The sequence below is a fragment of the Eptatretus burgeri genome, chromosome 8 (assembly GCF_056783735.1).
Source record: "Eptatretus burgeri isolate ZD-2024b chromosome 8, Ebu_testis_v1, whole genome shotgun sequence".
Classification (NCBI taxonomy): domain Eukaryota; kingdom Metazoa; phylum Chordata; class Myxini; order Myxiniformes; family Myxinidae; genus Eptatretus; species Eptatretus burgeri.
The window spans coordinates 43,187,222-43,205,274 of record NC_140968.1 but is presented as its reverse complement, the minus strand read 5'-3'; the positions used below and the strand labels follow the sequence as shown (position 1 = coordinate 43,205,274).

At 42.7% G+C, this 18,053-nt stretch overlaps 1 protein-coding gene and 1 long non-coding RNA gene across 23 annotated transcripts in view; one reads left to right on the top strand and one right to left on the bottom strand.

The window, feature by feature from the left end:
- The window catches only part of LOC147021613 (cyclin-dependent kinase 14-like), a 369,402-nt gene that overhangs the window by 73,832 nt on the left and 277,517 nt on the right, over nucleotides 1-18,053 (top strand). The gene's annotated exons all lie outside the window — the stretch shown is intronic.
- LOC147021615 (uncharacterized) overlaps nucleotides 1-18,053 on the bottom strand; it is a 147,032-nt gene that overhangs the window by 6,288 nt on the left and 122,691 nt on the right. The gene's annotated exons all lie outside the window — the stretch shown is intronic.

The following is an 18,053-nucleotide window of genomic DNA, read 5'->3' as shown; positions in this document are numbered from 1 at the left end:
ATTCATCCGCTTTCTCCTTCCTCTTCTTGCTGCGTTTCATTCAGCTTGTGTGCAGCTTGTTCACCCCCATGTGTCCTTCTCCCCCTTCCCTTGGTCTCACTTTCACTTCTATTTTGCCGTTGGTGTTCCCCCCCTTTCCATTTTGTTCCCTTCCATGAGCCTCGAACATGTACACAAAAAAGGTGTAATTAACTCGACAATTAAACATTGATTTTCTATAAAAGAAGAAAAAACAGGAGTGATGGAATAAATATTTCTGCTTTGGGTAAAGAAAATATTGCAGAAAGACTATTCCAGTGAACATGTATTTGAATATTTTTTTATTCGAGCTTTAGAGATCATATTGTGGAGAAAATGTTCAAAACTTTCCAAATGTTGAGGGATAGAGCAATAGATATGTCAATAATTGTTGGAAAGATCTGAAGTTTCGCTTAGTATAGTATGGTGTAAATGGAGTAATTTGAATTTATGAACATCATACAATACTGTTTATTATTTGAGAAGTGTTTGTTTGTTGACTTCTATGCATTCCTAAACCTCTGGATGGAATGAGTTGAAAACTGCTAGTTGTACTCGGGGTGTCCACAGGAAACTTTTTGGTAAGAAACGAGGGGGTATTCTAAATCATAATAAAATATCCCAATTCTCTCCATGAAAACCAGACATCATAGAAGTTGGGTGAATTATAAAATTAAATATCATATTGTTTGTGTGTTTATTTCATGACGCGGTCCTGATCTGCTGGATGGAATAAGTTGAAACCTGGTAGTTGTCCTCGGAATTGTGTGGAAAGTTGTTAGGGGGTAAAAGGAAGATTAATACTCCTGGAAGTGGGAACATTATGAGAACCGAACCTCTTGATAGATTGAGTCAAAATCTACTGATTGTATTCAGGGTTTGCACGCGAAGGATTTTGGGGGGTAAAAAAAGCCATGGTCCTAGTGTTCAGAGTGAGGAGACCATCTCAATTCTCTCTATGTAAATGTGTATCGTATAGCGCCATGTGGACCGTGGGCCGAAGCCTATATTTTTGCTTAAATTTTGAGTTCCATAGTCTCCATCTTGGGAGTACCTAGGAGCATGCTATATATGTTGAATATATGCATTTGAAGCAAAAAACATATATTCCTCAGTCTGAAAATTGAGTGTTAATGAGAACTGGCCCAAAACATGGCAATATAGAAAAATTGGTTGCTAAGGACCTGTTTTCCATACCAAAGGTGACGTAACAGTGTTTTTGTTTAATTTGAACCATGACTAGGATAATAAAAGGTAACGTAAGGAATTACTGAGGACTTTTCATCGAAATACATGAAGTCATGCATTAGGGGTACTTTTCATATCTGTTGCTCAGGAGGAAATCTACCCCTGCAACCATGTATTCATGCACATTTTATTTGCATTTCAGTGGAATATGAGTCTTTCCACAGTAATGGGTAACCATTGTGTTACATACATAGTCCACCTTAAGTGTGTCCAGTTTATCTTTCAAATGAGGGGAAATAAAAGACTGACCCCTCCACAACTGGAATCCAACAGTAAGAAGATAATCTAACCCAGCACAATTTATTGATGGGGTGTTCTTCGCGTTTAGCGTAGACTCTCGGAGTGATGATTATTAAACGACCTCTGACCTGCTCAAAGCCTTCTGTAAGAAGCGTGACTTTGTACCGCAATCGGAAAGCCAGATTGTACAGCTTTTACGGCGATTTGGACTTACCACTAATGTTATCCTTTGTTACACATTTGTCATTTAGGTTAAGTTGTGTTATCACAAAAATAACAAGACTGTATTTTTAAAGGTTGTGCAGCTTGAGCATTTTGTTTCTTTCATGACTAATTGACCGATAGCATAACGATTGTTACTCTGTTTTCAACCCCCCAACATTCACATTAAAGTATATTTTTGGCAAATTCAGGGTGTGGGATATCATAAGTAAAGTCTTTTTACACATATAATCTAAACCAGTCTCAACCAAAAACGTATGTGTTCATTTAAAACTCTTGGTAAATCTATGTAGTTTTTAATATAACACTTAAGACAAAGATTTATTCCCATCACAGTGAATAAAATTTTATCTGCAGCCTTTAATTTTAGGACAATAGCGATTTTTGCTATAAATAGTATATAATCTACATTTATGTACACCTCAAACATGTTAGTGGTATTCTATGGATACTTTAGGAATTCTGTGATAGTTCCTGAAGATAAGACCCTTAAATGTAGCATATTACTATGGAACAGCCCATATTTGCTTTTGCTTATCAACCATCATGCCCTAGTTTGTCCATTAAAACTGTAAATAGATGCTATAGCAAGAGAGGGATAGAGAGTGGGAAGGGGGTGGGGGGGGTCGTGGAAAGGGAAGGGCAGACCCCCAAACATGCATGCTTACATCAATCTGTAACATCTGTAAAGAATCTCAAACTTCTCATATTAACTTCAGAATGAAAAGATATATTCCTTACAATGCATATCTGTGTCACAAACTGCCTATCAACCAATCCATGTTGAAGTACATGCAACTCAACATCTGCAAACCAAACTAAAATAATTGTCTGTTAAAATTATACATCTACATGTACCTCCTGTATACATTATTTCTCTGATCTTGATTCAATGTACTTGCATCCAACAGATGGCCACAAGCATCAACACATTACAAAAGATGTTCTATAACCGTCATACAAATGACCCTTCCATGCCCAAAGCTAGTCTGAAACAGAATACTGCATAATCTAAAAATCATCAGCAACATCATCATTAGAATGAAGCATAACTGTTTCCTCTGGGCCATAAATCTCCAGCAAAGGCACAACATTCTCACAACCTACACATGAACAAATGTTCGTGCAAGGTAATTTGTTGAGAAGACAAGAGTATCTCCCTTGAGAACACCTGGGTCCTTTTACATGAATAATGCGCAAGTGTCATACAGTCTGGGACAAGCTCATCGTCTTCATGTTTCCACCCATGGGCTGTTGGTGATGAGATTTCTGGCATGTTCTCAAGGCATCGCTTGTGTATTGCAGATTGATAATTTGCATGCTGTATATTCTTGTGAGGGTAGCAGGGTAGCAGGATAGCTGTTTTTTACCTTTTACCTCCCTACCTCAGGGAGTGACGTCCCTGCCCTATGCGAATTCTCATCTGGCTCTGGCTGACAGTACCTGGTATGGGCCCCTTGACCAGGGTAAAGGATCCCCACTGTGTTGTGGGGTAAATCTCTTCAGGCGAAGGCTCTGAGAAGGGCACTCAGATATCAAACCACACCTGAAGGTCAGCCTGGGCAGCACTACATCGTGGATAAATATGCCCATGAAAGTCTGTGGTGGCACCAATTTCAAGTTTAAAGTTTATTTTCCACAATCATCAATAAAATACAAAAATGAGTATAATTAAGACAATATGAATATGAATATGAAGTGACATGGAGGAGTCGATGTTAAAAACTAGGCTTGTATTATATGGACCCCCATTTCATACATACAAGTGAAATACATACATGTATTACATACGCTTGGACTTAATATGACCCAAGACCAGCAAAGCTGCAGTGGACCGGCGAAGCCTGCAAATTATTACAGACGACAAAAGAGTTTTGGCCAGTCGAAAACTCTCCACAAACTTGAGGAATTCAAGTTTTGAACTTCGAGGAATTGAAGCTTTGACAAGGCCTTCACCATGACCATAAAGTTCAAGGTCACCAAAGTTGGTATCATTTGATTTCTCTCACCGGGTACTATAAGCCCACTTAAGATCGGAGAAAAAAATTGTTCCGATTCGGCATGTCATCGCTACCAAAAATCATGTGATTGCAAAGCTACCAAATCACGAAAAATCAGATTCGTGATGTCATCGCCACCAAAAATTGGATACTGCCAAAATATCAAAAATAGGATACCGTCAATCAATGCCGAATTGTGCGAAAAATATCCCTGCCAAGTTTCATCTCGGTCCAACTCGAACTCGAAACGACGGAGCTGTAGGCTTTTTTTAAAGTCGATCCCAAGAACAAGAAGATTATTATGACCAGCGATATTGACTAGTTCCTGGTCCAACAAACGTGACACCCGACCTCCATTTCTAAAAAACATGGCTTTTGGAAGATGCTACACACGATTCAAGAAAATATTATAGGTGGCCCTGCAAATGGCCGGGCCGAAGGACTGTTGCACATAAATCTAGCACAACTAAAAGCGTTTGGGATGGTTGCGAAAACTCGCTTCACAAATAGTATCAATTACGAACAAATTACTGGAATTTACAATAATCATAAAAACATTACATATAACGATACTTAGTCCATCATGTAAATAAAAATAAAGATTATTTATTGGGTGTCTACACTCACTACCAATCCCTTAATTGATGCAAGATGGAACTTTCAAACAAAGGAAAGGACGCAACGAAACGGGAAACAGTTCAACAAGCACTTTTAATTCGCACGCAGACAAGCACGTATTTTACAATCATACAAAAATGCACGTACACAGTCAAAGCAAGAACAATACGCAGAGTTAAAATCGAATAAAGCAATATACAAGCACTTATACGGGTTTACTTAATCGACTGGCGCCACACACACACACATTTACACCAAAAGCAAAGAAAATACAAGCCACCCTCACAGGCAAGGAGGCAGACAGGTTCGTGGACCAAATGAACGTGGGACCTGGGTGATCGGCCAGGTCCACGAGGCCAAAGGGGTCTTATCCGCGCCCTCGTGGCACGATGGTGGGCTAGCCACAATGTCCGCGTAACGCACCTGACTCCATGCCCCTGGTATGGTCGGTGAGCATCCTCCAGGCGTGCGTTGCGCAGGCACTTGTTGGTCGGTCGACACCACGGTTGGGGCGGGGAGCGGAGCGGACAGGGTTACCGGCGCTATCTCAGTGCGGATGGGGGAAATTGTTGATGCTTGGGGTGGAAAGAGGGGAATGGCGGACGCTCTGTCTCGCTAGCGGGGCCTTGGGACCGCACTGACTCCGGCAAAATCTCGCCTTTGAGCCCTCTTCTGCATCCCTGCTTCACGCCGCGACTCGTTCCTCGACCTCAACTCCGAGCTCCGTCCCCTTCGCCGTCCGATCCCCGCAACGACAACTTCACGATGACCTTCGTCTTGACTTGACCAGCCCAGTCAGCACAGCACCGCACAGCCCAGCTCAGCACAATCCAACACGACGCCCCAACTCCACACGACGCCCCAACTCCACACGACGCCCCAACTCCACACGACGCCCCAACTCCACACGACGCCCCAACTCCACACGACGCCCCAACTCGACACGACGCCCCAACTTGACACACGCAAGTCGCCTTGTGCTCGCGTCTTTATAGACCGGAGGAGGAGCGTGTATGCTAATTCGCGGATCAAAATGCGCTTGGAGGTGGGGCCACGCCACCCGACGTTCAGCCATTGGTCAGGCAAAAAGGGGCGTGAGCCTTTCTTGATCCGAATTCCTTCCTAAAAGGAGTCCACATGCATCGTGCTTGGGGGCGGGGCCACGCCACCCGACGTTTAGCCATTGGTCGAGAAAAAAGGGGCGTGAGCCTCTCCTGATCCGTTTTCCCTCTTGCAAAGGCATCCATTTGTACCCACGGCTCGACGCCTTCGGCAAGAATCATCGAATGGGCCCTGGACAGCACGACGTTCGGTGTTGACTGGTGGTGTGGTTGATGGTTGTGGAAGGAGAAAGGCGAAGGTGGTGGGGGGTTTGCTGTGGTGGTTTGGTTGTTGGCGGGTGTCGTTTGGGAATGGTGGTGGAGCGATGTTTGCGGGATGGAGTTGTGGAGGTAAAGAGGCGAAGGTGGTGGTGTTTGAGTTGTTGGCGGCTTAATGGTCCAAAATAACGATAGAGAAAGAAAAATGGCTAACTCAAAGCATCGCAGCCCGGATGAATCACACATATTCCCTCTGAACAACGGGTGTGGACTAACTACACATGAACTTATCGATATATCTAACCTGAGGACCTTTCTGGTGTATTGCAAATTTCCACAGCCGCAACAGTATGAATGGGCATATTTCGTAATGTACGGACTATGCACAGACGGCCCCCAAGGACCGTCTGTGCATAGTAATAACGGGCATATTTCATAATGTTCGGACTGACTGTCCATAGTATGAATGGATGCATTTCGTAATGTACGGACCGTCTGTCCATAGTATGAACGGGCATATTTCTGGGCTTTATTGTAAGGACCGACTGTCCATCTATGATGAGGCAACAGTTTATTCCTCACTTTGACTAGACACCTCAATTTCAGGAAAGGCTTTGCAAATAATTTGCATGTAAAACTCTTCATTATGGAGATGTTTGTAGCGCTCTTCAGTTTTTATAATCATTGGTGTAGCTGATACACCTCTTCGGAAATAAATATGAGTGAGAGGAGAGGAAGCATCTCATGCGCAATTCGAATTAGGCTCAAATATCATCATATTATCTCAAATGATTGCGATTGAAAGTTATAGCGCACAATAATGACTGACTGTGACAGTGGGAGATACGTACATGTAACCACACTTGCAGCAGGTCAGTTGACTTCCATATTTATGCCTTAATGGTGAAAAGAAAGCTGATTTTTGTAATAAGTTGATCTTAGCCATTATTAGCCTAGCCCTAGCGACTACCAGCACCATCAACAGTTTGGAGGGAACTAACCCCAGAAGTTGGCGACATCTGACAGCAAATGCAGAAATCGATAAATGAAAAAGAATCACAGTGCCTGATACTCACTCTGTATCGAAATGCATCCAAAGTAATCGAATAAGTGTCTATTAGTTCAGACTTTGTACTGGCAGAGAACTTACTGAGAATTGAAAAAATGATTGATTTGTTTGCCGTTGCGAGGGCATTGCTTGGGAGAAATTTTTGAGAAAAACGCTCAAAAAAGCTCTATTTACGGGGAAAAATGCCCGCACGCATATGATATTGTTAAAACATTCTATAAACAATAATTGCATCGACTGCGATTTTAATTTTGCCCTATCGCCATAAATGTCAACAAGTTTTTTTCAATTAATTCCATTTTGCCAAGTAACAAAATGGTGGATTTTCATGTATTGCTTAGCAACCGAGGTCGGATAACAAAAATTTGTTTTCAAATTTGACGACAAGTTTGATGACAAATTTGAGGTCACCTCCTGAAATGATCGACCAGCATTACAACCTGGGTCTCACTCTACAGTTTTATCTTTGAAATTTAGCCATAATACCGGCTTCGCAAGTTATTACAGCGCGTGCACTGTATACAATTGCACCGAGTTTGAAATGTTCCCGGTGTCCCCACCCCCCCCCCCCCCCCACGTGCAAGTGACAGCCAATGACGGCCGTCCTGTAGATGGCAGTGCGTAACCTCGACGGAAATGGCGACAATTGACGGAAATACCCGAGTATTTCAATGGAAATTTGTGAAATTAATGTGTTTTATATGTGAAAACTATTGAATTTATTGCTTGACGGAAAAAACCAAGAAACGCTCCCCTCTCATGTACGAACGAAAGAAAGACGTTATTTCCGTCCACCATGGCATTTCGCGCCGAACGCCGAATGCTGAAAGCTAAGTTCTTCTTGTGCCATCATTCTCTTTAATATTAGCCATAAACAAGTGTTTCGTCATGAATTAGTCATTGAAATTTACTTACAATTAAGGCAGATATTGGTGGAAAAGTGATAAGTGGTTCTTTCAACCAGGGACATCTTGAATTATTTTCATAACTTTGTACTGTACATTCAAAATATGCAAAAATTAAATATGCTTAAATTCAAAATGTGTTTGTCTATATTTTATATAATAGCAATATAAGTAATATTATGTAGTTGGTGAAACCACTATGTTTCAATGTTTTGCTCAACAAATATTTTAGCTTTGCTTTCATCTTTTCATCAGTAAAGCTTACATTTTACTCATCATTTGTTTGTCTGTACATTAACTTTATGATTATTATTATTTTTTCATCATTCTTTTGCGGCCCCCTGCCACGCTGTATCGAATGATTTCATTCCTTATGTTATATATATATATAAAGGTGCTTATCACAATAATAACAAGATTTTTACATTTCAAATATGAATTATGCTTTTTAATTGTTTTTCAACTGAAAAAGCATAAATTGCAGATTTTAACATCAGTGTACTCATTTGCTTCACCACACGCGCTGTATGGAAGGATTTCACTTGTTATCTTTGATATTTAGCCATAACACTGGCTTCGTCGGTTATTACTCCTTCTTAGCAAAGCATCAAGTAACGATTACTAAATCGAAGACCAACGTGGGACCATCAAAGAATCCTGAAAGTCCGAGACAGTTAAAGATCATTAGGTGTTCAAGGACTGGTCCAAGCCAAGCCGAGCCAAGTGTCTACACTCTACTTGTATGAACTTAAATGAAGAATCGGCAGGAAAAACTAGTCATAGCTATATTACTTTCAACATTGTGCAGCTATCAATGAGGACTCGTTCTTCAATTGTTTTTTTATTTTGGTTTCTACAAGAATACGAAAACCTTACCCAACCCATCCAAACTTTATTTTTTTTTTTTTGACAGATGATGAATGATGCAATATTCTTACATAAAAAAAACGTTTATCAACACTACTGTGAACTACATCGCCATGGATATGCATTGCACAAGCTCAAACACTGAGCTGAGAGGAAGTAAAAGAAACAATAAAATACATTTACATGCACATGATGTTTGCCTGAACCAACATGCGTATTTTTATGTTCCTTGATTTTGTTTAGATTCTCATCTTTTATAACAAATTAAATGTCCGTATTTTCTAAGCGGTTTATAAGAATAATGCTGTTGTCTCTTTCTATTTACTGTACTTTATTTATTTTTTTGCCCTACCGTCATAAATGTCAACAAGCTTTTTCAATTAATTCCATTTTGCCAAGTAACAAAATGGTGGATTTTCATGTATTGCTTAGGATACCTTAGGATACGAGGTCGGATACCAAAAATTTGTTTTCAAATTTGACGACAAGTTTGATGACAAATTTGAGGTCACCTCCTGAAATGATCGACCAGCATTACAACTTGGGTCTCACTCTACAGTTTTATCTTTGATATTTAGCCACAACCGGCTTCGCCAGTTATGAGAGAAAGAGAAACAGAAATTTAATGCAATATAAATTTCAACATTATCTTGAAATTATCATAGTTGGAATACTGGTGAACAGAATAAGATTATCTATGTGTCAGCTCTATATTTATTCAATAGCACTAATTTTAATTTACATTTAAATGAATAAAGGCCTGGAGTTGATTTCAGGTTCAAGTATCATGAATTCCAAAATTTGGGTCCTGCAAAAACTAACGTTTTCTTTGCAGAATTTGTTCTAACTTGTGGGAGATAGAGCATCCTGTTTTGTCTTGTAGTGTAACCGTGGACTTGATAATTTTTGGTAAACAATTGCACAAAGTTATTCGATACTTCTTGTCCATCCAGCTGGAACATCAGGGTTCCCAACTGATATAAGTACAATTCATTTGTCTTTAAAATTTTGTTTTCAAGATATAAATCATTTGTATGAGATCGATAGCCTTTGTTGCAAATAAATCTCATAACTCTTTTTTTGAATCATTAAAATCTTACCTATCTGCAGCTTTAAATAATTTCCCCAAGCAAGTAAACAATAATTTAGTCGAGACAAGATCAGAGTAGAATACAATGAAAGAAGTATTTCTTTCAGGAAATTTTTTAATACTTATTAATGATGCCAGCACTTCTAGAAATATTTTTGCACAAGTTATTCACATGGATTGTCCATGACAAGTTTTCATCATTTACAACACATTTCACTCTTGCACATCCGAAGTGCAAGAGTGAAAATTGGGTGTTTAGCTTAATTAAAACATCCTTTTTGAAGATAATTAATAGCCTTATTTAACTATATCCTTCATCAGGTGATCCTCGGCCACCTCGCTGTCTGGGGTCTTAAGGCGTTTCCTGGGTAACCTCGCTGGGGTCTGAAGCCACCATGTTTTTTTTACCTGCTCAACTTCACCTTGATTTGGAAAAGGCCGCAACTTGGAACAGGCTGTTCATCATAGTTACGAATCAGTGGATAGATTGCAATGCTTTTAAATGCCCGGAGACGTCAGCGTTCATAGTTTTATTTCATTTCCACATATGCGATCACCATGAGTATCTCTTAAACTAAACCGAATTTAAAAATTTAAGCTCCAGAATCGAACTTAGAAGCAGTTCTGACTCTGAGAAAAGTGTTCATATGACCAATCTGGACATATGTGAAATTTCGGGCATCTCTCGGAGGTGTATGTTTAATATTGTTACGAATCTGGAAGCCATGAGCACACAACAGCCAGGTCCTATAGATCAGTTATATCGGAAAGTACGAGTTTCTCTTTAGGGTCCCGTACCTAGTCTAATGGGAATTAAATGTTTGTGCGCTGCGGAGTTATTTTGATAGTCAGGGTTTTCTTTTACATCACTTACAACAACGCCCATCTTCGCTTTCACAACAACAAGTCTCTGCTTTCGGCATTGTCCACGCTCTTTGCTCGCCGGCGAGCGAGTGCGTGCGTGGGCGGAGTCTAACATGGGCATGGCGTCCCTCTTTGGCCAATTGGCAAGGAGCGGGCGTCTCACCCGCCCCGTCCCCCACTCAAGACCATCGCCATTACGCATGTGGCCGGAGGTGAGAAGGTAGGCGGAGCTACAAACACCTCCGATCGGGACTCCACCCAGAAGGGTGAGAGTTGCCCCGCCTACCGTGGGCCTGTCCAATGGAAGACAGCCAGGGAATCGCGCGATGGGTCCGACCAATCAGGAGATGAGTGGCCAGGAGAAGAAGCCCCTCCCTCCTGAAGAGGAAGAGGAAGAGTGTGGTTGTTGGGGCGAGCGAAAAGAGTTTGTGTCCCGGGTGTCTCGAAGCGCGTCTGTCTGGGTCTGTGGCGGACTGCATCCTGCGCATCGGAGGTGTCTTGTGTGGCGCGTTGCAGCGAGCGGTCGACTGTTTCATCGGGGGATGAAATCACCTCGTCTCGTCTCCTCTGGGTTTGGCTTCTCTAGTCCATGCTTTTGGCGACCGGAGCTCCGGGAAGGGGTAGACGACCAGCCGTGCCCTCGCGGCCAGGTAGCCAGCCGTTCTGGCTCCCAGCCGAACTATCCTGCTCGGCTGGAGAGCCGAATAAAGACCCGGCGGGTCCATTTTCTTTTTGGGTGTGCGTGTCTGTGTGCGGGCCTGTCTTGTCTAAGTAGAATTGTTAAGTGCTTTTTGTTGTACATTATTTTCCTTGCTTTTATTTGGTTATAACTCTGCCCTTACGTGCTCCCCTCGTTCCTCCGATTATTGTAAATAAATTCCCCTTTTGTTGAATGTCCCACCTCGTCCTTGTCCTTTCTGCCATTGTTTGGCCGCGCTGCAAACGGGAATTAGGAAAGCCGTTGCCGTAGTTATACATTTGGACCGACGGGCCTCGGTAACCATCCGCTCGGGTTACGCACAGTTCGAGCACGGTAACGGCTCGTTCCGTTCGAGGCCTGCCGAGGGTGTGAATTCCCCGGTAGCTTTGCCACGTGGATACTTAGGTATATTGAAGTTGGCAATTAACCCTACTCCACGCGGTCAAATTATTGGCGATTCATGGTCCTGTAAGGGACCCGTACTTTCGGATTTATCTGAAAGGTACGACCTAAATTCCGGGTGTTCGGTGGAGCCGACTCTACTGCTCCATCTAGCGGTCGTGCTCGCCACCGAGACCCGGCCCTACAACAATATAACGGTTAGGTGATTGCCAATTGCGTGCCAAGGGAGCCATTTCATGTCAACCGTTTTGTTGCAGTGCTTGCTTGAATGCTTAAGCCACGTGGCGAGCACTCTCCAAGCTGCTTGGTTGTTCCTTTCAGGAAAGCGTACATGTGCTTTCAATCTCACATCGATTAGACAAATGTTTCCACCTTTGTTGGGTCCCGCGGTACCATGCGGTGACTCAGGAGGTTTCTTATCCACTGAAAATGTGCAAGGATCGCTTTGTGCGATCTCCATTTGTAATCCACATCTCACTTTAACGTCGATGCATATAAAAAAAAAAATAAAAAGGTGCATCGAACCAGGTGTTCGCCTTGTTTGTTCTAGCTGTGAAGGCATAAAGTATCGATCGACATTTTGTGTTCTGTGGCTTGGCACATTTTTTAATTGAATTTCACTAATTTCCCACTTTAATTCCTCTTTCAAAGAACGCCGTATCAAGGTAAATCTTTCTGTTTGTCGTTTTTATTTACTTGGTGTGTGTGTGTGTACATTTGCACGTGTGTTTGTACATAAACTGTATTACCATGATAGCATTTGGCAGCAGTGTGTGCATTATTGATTATAATTGGTCATTGGTTGATATCTCCATATATAGGTTTCAGAAAGTGGAATGGAACTCTCCCATCTCTCAAAGTTTCCACCTCCGTGTGTGTGTGTGTGTGTGTGTGTGTGTGTGTGTGTGTGTGTGTGTGTGTGTGTGTGTGTGTGTGTGTGTGTGTGTGTGTGTTGTTGATTGGTATCTACATATGAGGGTTTCCAAATGTGGAATGGAGTCCTCCCAGGGTGGGCTCAAAGTATCCACCTTCATTTCGGTAAGGGGTCACGATTCACGGACCAAGCTGTGAAGTTTTCTATTCTCAAAGTTTTGTCGATGGCCCTCTTCAGAATCGTTGCTAAGCCCAGGACAGCTTCCAACTTGTAGTTAGTTTGTCGTAATATTCCCAGGGATGGTTTTCAATATCTTTGTGAAGTTCTTTGTCATCATTCCTGGAGTTCCAACTCTCACTGGTGCAGCTTCCAGGATCTTTTCACTTCATGCTTGAGGTTTTGGTATTTGGTCATTTTCTTGATTTCTGCATCGGTTAGTCCAAAATCACTGCTATTAACACTTCACTTAGGCCTCAGTCACATTTGCTCTACGGCGAGGATAAGGCGGCCGTACGCCCTCAGAATTGACAGAAACGTGCGGCGGCAGCAGAGAAACATGCGGTGGCCTTAGGGTGGCCCTATGCCGTTTGGCTATATTTTACAGGCCGTAGGGTCGCCGTGGAATTATAGCGCGGAGTTATAACTTTTTTTTTCATTTCTACGCTTGCTGTAGCAATTAGACAAGCCAAGCTATGACAAAGATGTGTTCCACGTCGACCGTACATAGGGCGTGCGGTGGGCTTGCGTTTTCCGTGCGGCTGCCGTAAGCTCTTCTCAATGAAAAGTGCATTTTCCCAACCCCCCAAAAATTATGGCGGCCGCACTATTTACACGGTCGCCGTATGGTGGCCTTGCGGTCTGTGTGACTACCTGTGGGTAACGCAAGGTCGACGCACGGTTCCCCTACGCCCGCCGTGCACCTACGTACGGCCTCCGTGGCAGTCTGCATCGACCATGCGTCCACCGTGCGCTACCGCTAGAGATCGGAGTATAGGTGTTTGCCTATTGGTGTTTGCCTATTACTAACAGCTTGGTGCCCCCAGAATCACAATTTAATTCGTTCCAAGAGGCTGTTCGGATTGCAAAAAGTTCGGATTCCAAAAATATTTTCCCAATAAGAAATAATGGAGTGAATTCATCCGTTCGTGGACCCAAAGAAAACCCACTTTCAAGACACTTTAAACTGAAATTCCCCATGTTTAAGGTAAAATAAGATGAGTAAATGACCTTCGGTGGCGGTGTATTGTATGTAAACTGGTACAATCACCACATCCAAAGGTCCACACAGGCTCGTGCTCCGGCCTGGGTTCCGATCGCTCGCGCACTCTGCGCGAGCGCTGCCCCCAGGGCAACTCATCAAACATGATGCCCCCAGAACCACAATCACTTTCATCAAACGCATCGGGCTGACATAATTATGGATATTAAAAATTACAACCGGTTTTGCTGTGAAATTCAATCCTTGCCCGACAGTCCTTCACACCACGTGATCGGATTGCATTTTTTGTTAATAATTAAAACACAAGATGATTAAAAAAAAATGAAGGTGAAAACACGGGGTAAGGCCTAAGTCACATTTGGCTCGGCGCCCGGAGGATCTACAAAATGTACAGACACTCGCAATTATAAAGCGGCCGCAGTATTTTGACTGTCACACATGTTTTTATTTTTCGGGTAGCCGCACGGCATGTTTATAAATTGTGGAGACTGAAAACGTGGGGGTGCCGTAATTTTTTGGCGGTTTGGAAAATTCATTTTTCATTGATAAGAGCTTACGGCAGCCGCACGGCAAACGCAAGCCCAGCGTACGCCCTCTGTACGGTCGACGTGGAACACATCTACGTCATGGCTTGGCTTTGTCGAATTGCTACGGGGAGCGTATAAATGAAAAAAGTTATAACTCCGCAGTTATAATTCCACGGCGCCCCTACGGCCTGTAAAATATAACCAAACGGCGTAGGGCCACCCTGAGGCCACCTCAGTTTCTCTGTGGCCGCCGCACGTTTCTGTCAATTCAGAGGGCGTATGGCCGCCTTATCCTCGCCGTAGAGCAAATGTGACTGAGTACTTCCACCGACGAACTGAATGAACAAAGTGCGAAGATGCGGGTCGAACAGGTGGGGGAGACACGTGAACAAACATGAACGCTGCGTTGTGTTCGGTTTTTTTACAATGTATTAGGTTTTTAGGGCCAAACTTTCTTGAAAAAATTGTTAGGATTCCAATTTGTTCAAACAGCTTGGCCGTTCGGATTCTGGGGGACCACGGTATATTATAGTTATAGTATATTAAGTTGTGTATACTGGTATATTTTTATTTCAGTAAAAAAAAGGACTGGTATTTATACCCACTCGTTACCGTTCGTCTGGCCCTGCGGTCGCCTTGCGGGCACCTTGCGTCTGCCTTGAAAATTCTATGGCCGCCGCAGGGACGCCCTAAGGTCACCGTGCGACATCAAATCAAAGACCGTAAGGCACCCACACGTTTTCGGTCTCCACAATTTATAAACACGCCGTACGGCTCCCCGAAAAATAAAAACATATGTGACTGCTACATTGTGTGACCGTGGAAATACTGCGGCCGCCGTAGAATTGCTAGTGGCCGTAGATTTCGGAGACCCCACGGCCGCCGTGGCAAATGTGACCTAGGCCAAAGCAATGCCTTCTCTCTTTTTTGTACTTAAGTATGATATCTGGTTGCAATACTTTGTTTTTGATGTTCACGCTTGATGGGATCATTAGGTCATACGTGTGCAGTACTTCCATGTTTTCAGTCCATGCTTTTGGATAATGTTCCCACAAATCTTGTGGAACTGGGATATCAAAGTTTTTGCAGATGTACCTGTGGTTAACATGACAAACTATGTTGTCTTTGTGTACAGCTATTCTGACATGAGAATATTTTTTTTAATTTGTGTTCGGTCATTAAGCATAACATATCATTCTCTTTGCTAATGCCACCTCTACCCCTCACCTATCTCTTCCCCCCCGCCCACTCTCTCTTTCTGTCCCATCCTCACTCCCCCCTCCAAATATAATGCAGCACTCTCTTTCCACACCTCTGTCTCTCTCTCTCTCTCTCTCTCTCTCTCTCTCTCTCTCTCTCTCTCTCTCTCTCTCTCTCTCTCTCTCTCTCTCTCTCTCTCTCTCTCTCTCTCTCTCTCTCTCTCTCTCTCTCTCTCTCTCTCTCTCTCTCTCTCTCTCTCTCTCTCTCTCTCTCTTTCTCTCTCTCTTTCTCTCTCTCTTTCTCTTTCTCTTTCTCTTTCTCTTTCTCTTTCTCTTTCTCTTTTTCTTTCTCTTTCTTTTTCTCTCTTTCTCTTTCTCTCTTTCTCTTTTTCTCTTTTTCTCTTTCTCTTTCTCTTTCTCTTTCTCTTTCTCTTTCTCTTTCTCTTTCTCTTTCTCTTTCTCTTTCTCTTTCTATTTCTCTTTCTCTTTCTCTTTTTCTCCTCTCTGTGTCTGTCTTTCTCTTTTTCTCCTCTCTGTGTCTGTCTTTCTCTTTTTCTCCTCTCTGTGTCTGTCTTTCTCTTTTTCTCCTCTCTGTGTCTGTCTTTCTCTTTTTCTCCTCTCTGTGTCTGTCTTTCTCTTTTTCTCCTCTCTGTGTCTGTCTCTCTGTCTCTCTTTCTCTCTCTGTCTCTCTCTCTCTTTTGCATCCCTCCCTCTTGCAGTGTACAGCAACGTATCATGAGGCGTTGCTTTCCCCAGCTCCACCCCCCTCCCTTGCTCTTCTCCCCTTCTCAGCTTCCTCTTCTTCACCCACTCCTCGCTTCCCCTCCCTCCTCTTCCCGTCCCTCCCTTCCCTCCATCCTTTCTGCCTCATCTTGCCCCCTCCCCCTTTCTCTTTCCATACCTGCCAACCCTACCGATTTGCGCGGTAGCCTTCCGATTTTCTATAGCTCCCAACGCCTACCCATTTTATTAGTCAGACAAACCGCATTTGGAAATTATTATTGGAAAAAAAAATAGTTGTGTTTTTTCAGTTTTGCGTTCGTTTCTCACTGCCAAGATCGTATCACACGCGGCTGCTTCTACATTCTACACAACTCGTGCCTGACCTTGATTTCTTACCTCATCAGCGATTGGTTATTGCTTCCAAACTAAGCATGACCAATCAAATGGGATGACAGGAAACAGCGGGCATTCATTTCCAGACAACTCGCCATTTTCCATTCCTGATCAAAGACTGCAGTTAACAGAGAGGACTCATCGCTTCAGTGCACGACAACAATGCAAACACCAGAAAAGAAAAAAGCACCCCCACGCTGGGTCAACGAGTTTTAGCCAAGTTGTGTAACGATATTGATCTTTAACTGTCATTGCCATGAGCAGCACGGCCGCCCAAGCCTTCTTGCATTGCGCATGCGCAGCTGGTGTTGTGTGTGTATCATGGCTGCTTTTGGAATAAACGTGTTTCACGTCTTCTGAATCAGAATCGGTGGTCATCGGCGTTATCTGTGAATGAATGATTACGGAAACAAGTTGGACAACAGAGTTCAAGTGTATCAAGGCTTCGCGTAAGGTAAACTGTAAATATGTTATGAAATCAGAGTGGCCAGTCATTTCATTCATAAAGATGTATCAATGAGTTTATGTAAACTCTTGTGTACACGTATGGGCACATACATGTGGAGTTTGGACAGTCAGTAATTTATGGAAACGTGACTGATGATCAGGATGTCTTAGAAAAATAAATATTGGTGAGTGGATCAACCATGTTAAGTTTTCTCTTTTTCACTCTAAAAATATGTTGATATATTTCAGCTAAATGTGGGCTCAAAATACAGGAGATTACACCATTTTGCTTCATTTTTTTGAAAAATTTCCGGGGGGGCATGCCCCTGGACCCCCCTAGGGACGCATGTAACACCAGCCTTCCGCTTTTCCTTCAAAAAAGGTTGGCAGGTATGCTCTTTCTGCACCGCCCTCCCCCTTCACACCACCATCAGCAAAGCGACGGGTTGTATTTGCTAGTCATTAATATCAATAATGACCAACAGAGGTCCTAATATTGAACCCTGTGGGACACCACATGTGACCGGTTTATGGCTCGATTCATAGTTATTTAGCACAACAAACTGTTTTCTATTTGTAAGGTAGTTCTCAAACCACTCCCAGGTGTTGCCTCTAATTCCATAGTACAATAATTTATGCAGAAGAATGTTATGATCGATGGTATCAAAAGCCTTATGGAAGTCAAGGAAATTAATTATCGATGGTATGGAATGATTCTTGTTGGCATTAACGACCTCATCAATGAATGCAAGTAAAGCACGTGTCGTGTTGTCTTTCTTACGAAACCAAAATGTGAATTGTGCAGAGCATTAGATCCATTTAGAAAGTGAATCACTTGAATGCACACAATTTTTTCAAGAATTTTAGAGAAAACTGTTAATCATGAAATTGGGCACTAAATGTCGACTTCTCGAGAGTCGCCCTTTTTAAGAATAGGAACAATTTTGATGATTTTCATTTTGTCAGGTACATCTCCAGAGGTGAGATACACATTAAATATATGTGTTAACCAGAACTATAATTTCAGGAAGCGTATGTTTAACCAGGACATTATTCATTCCATCATGACCTGCGCTCATTCTCGGTACAGAAAATGAGACGCGACCATC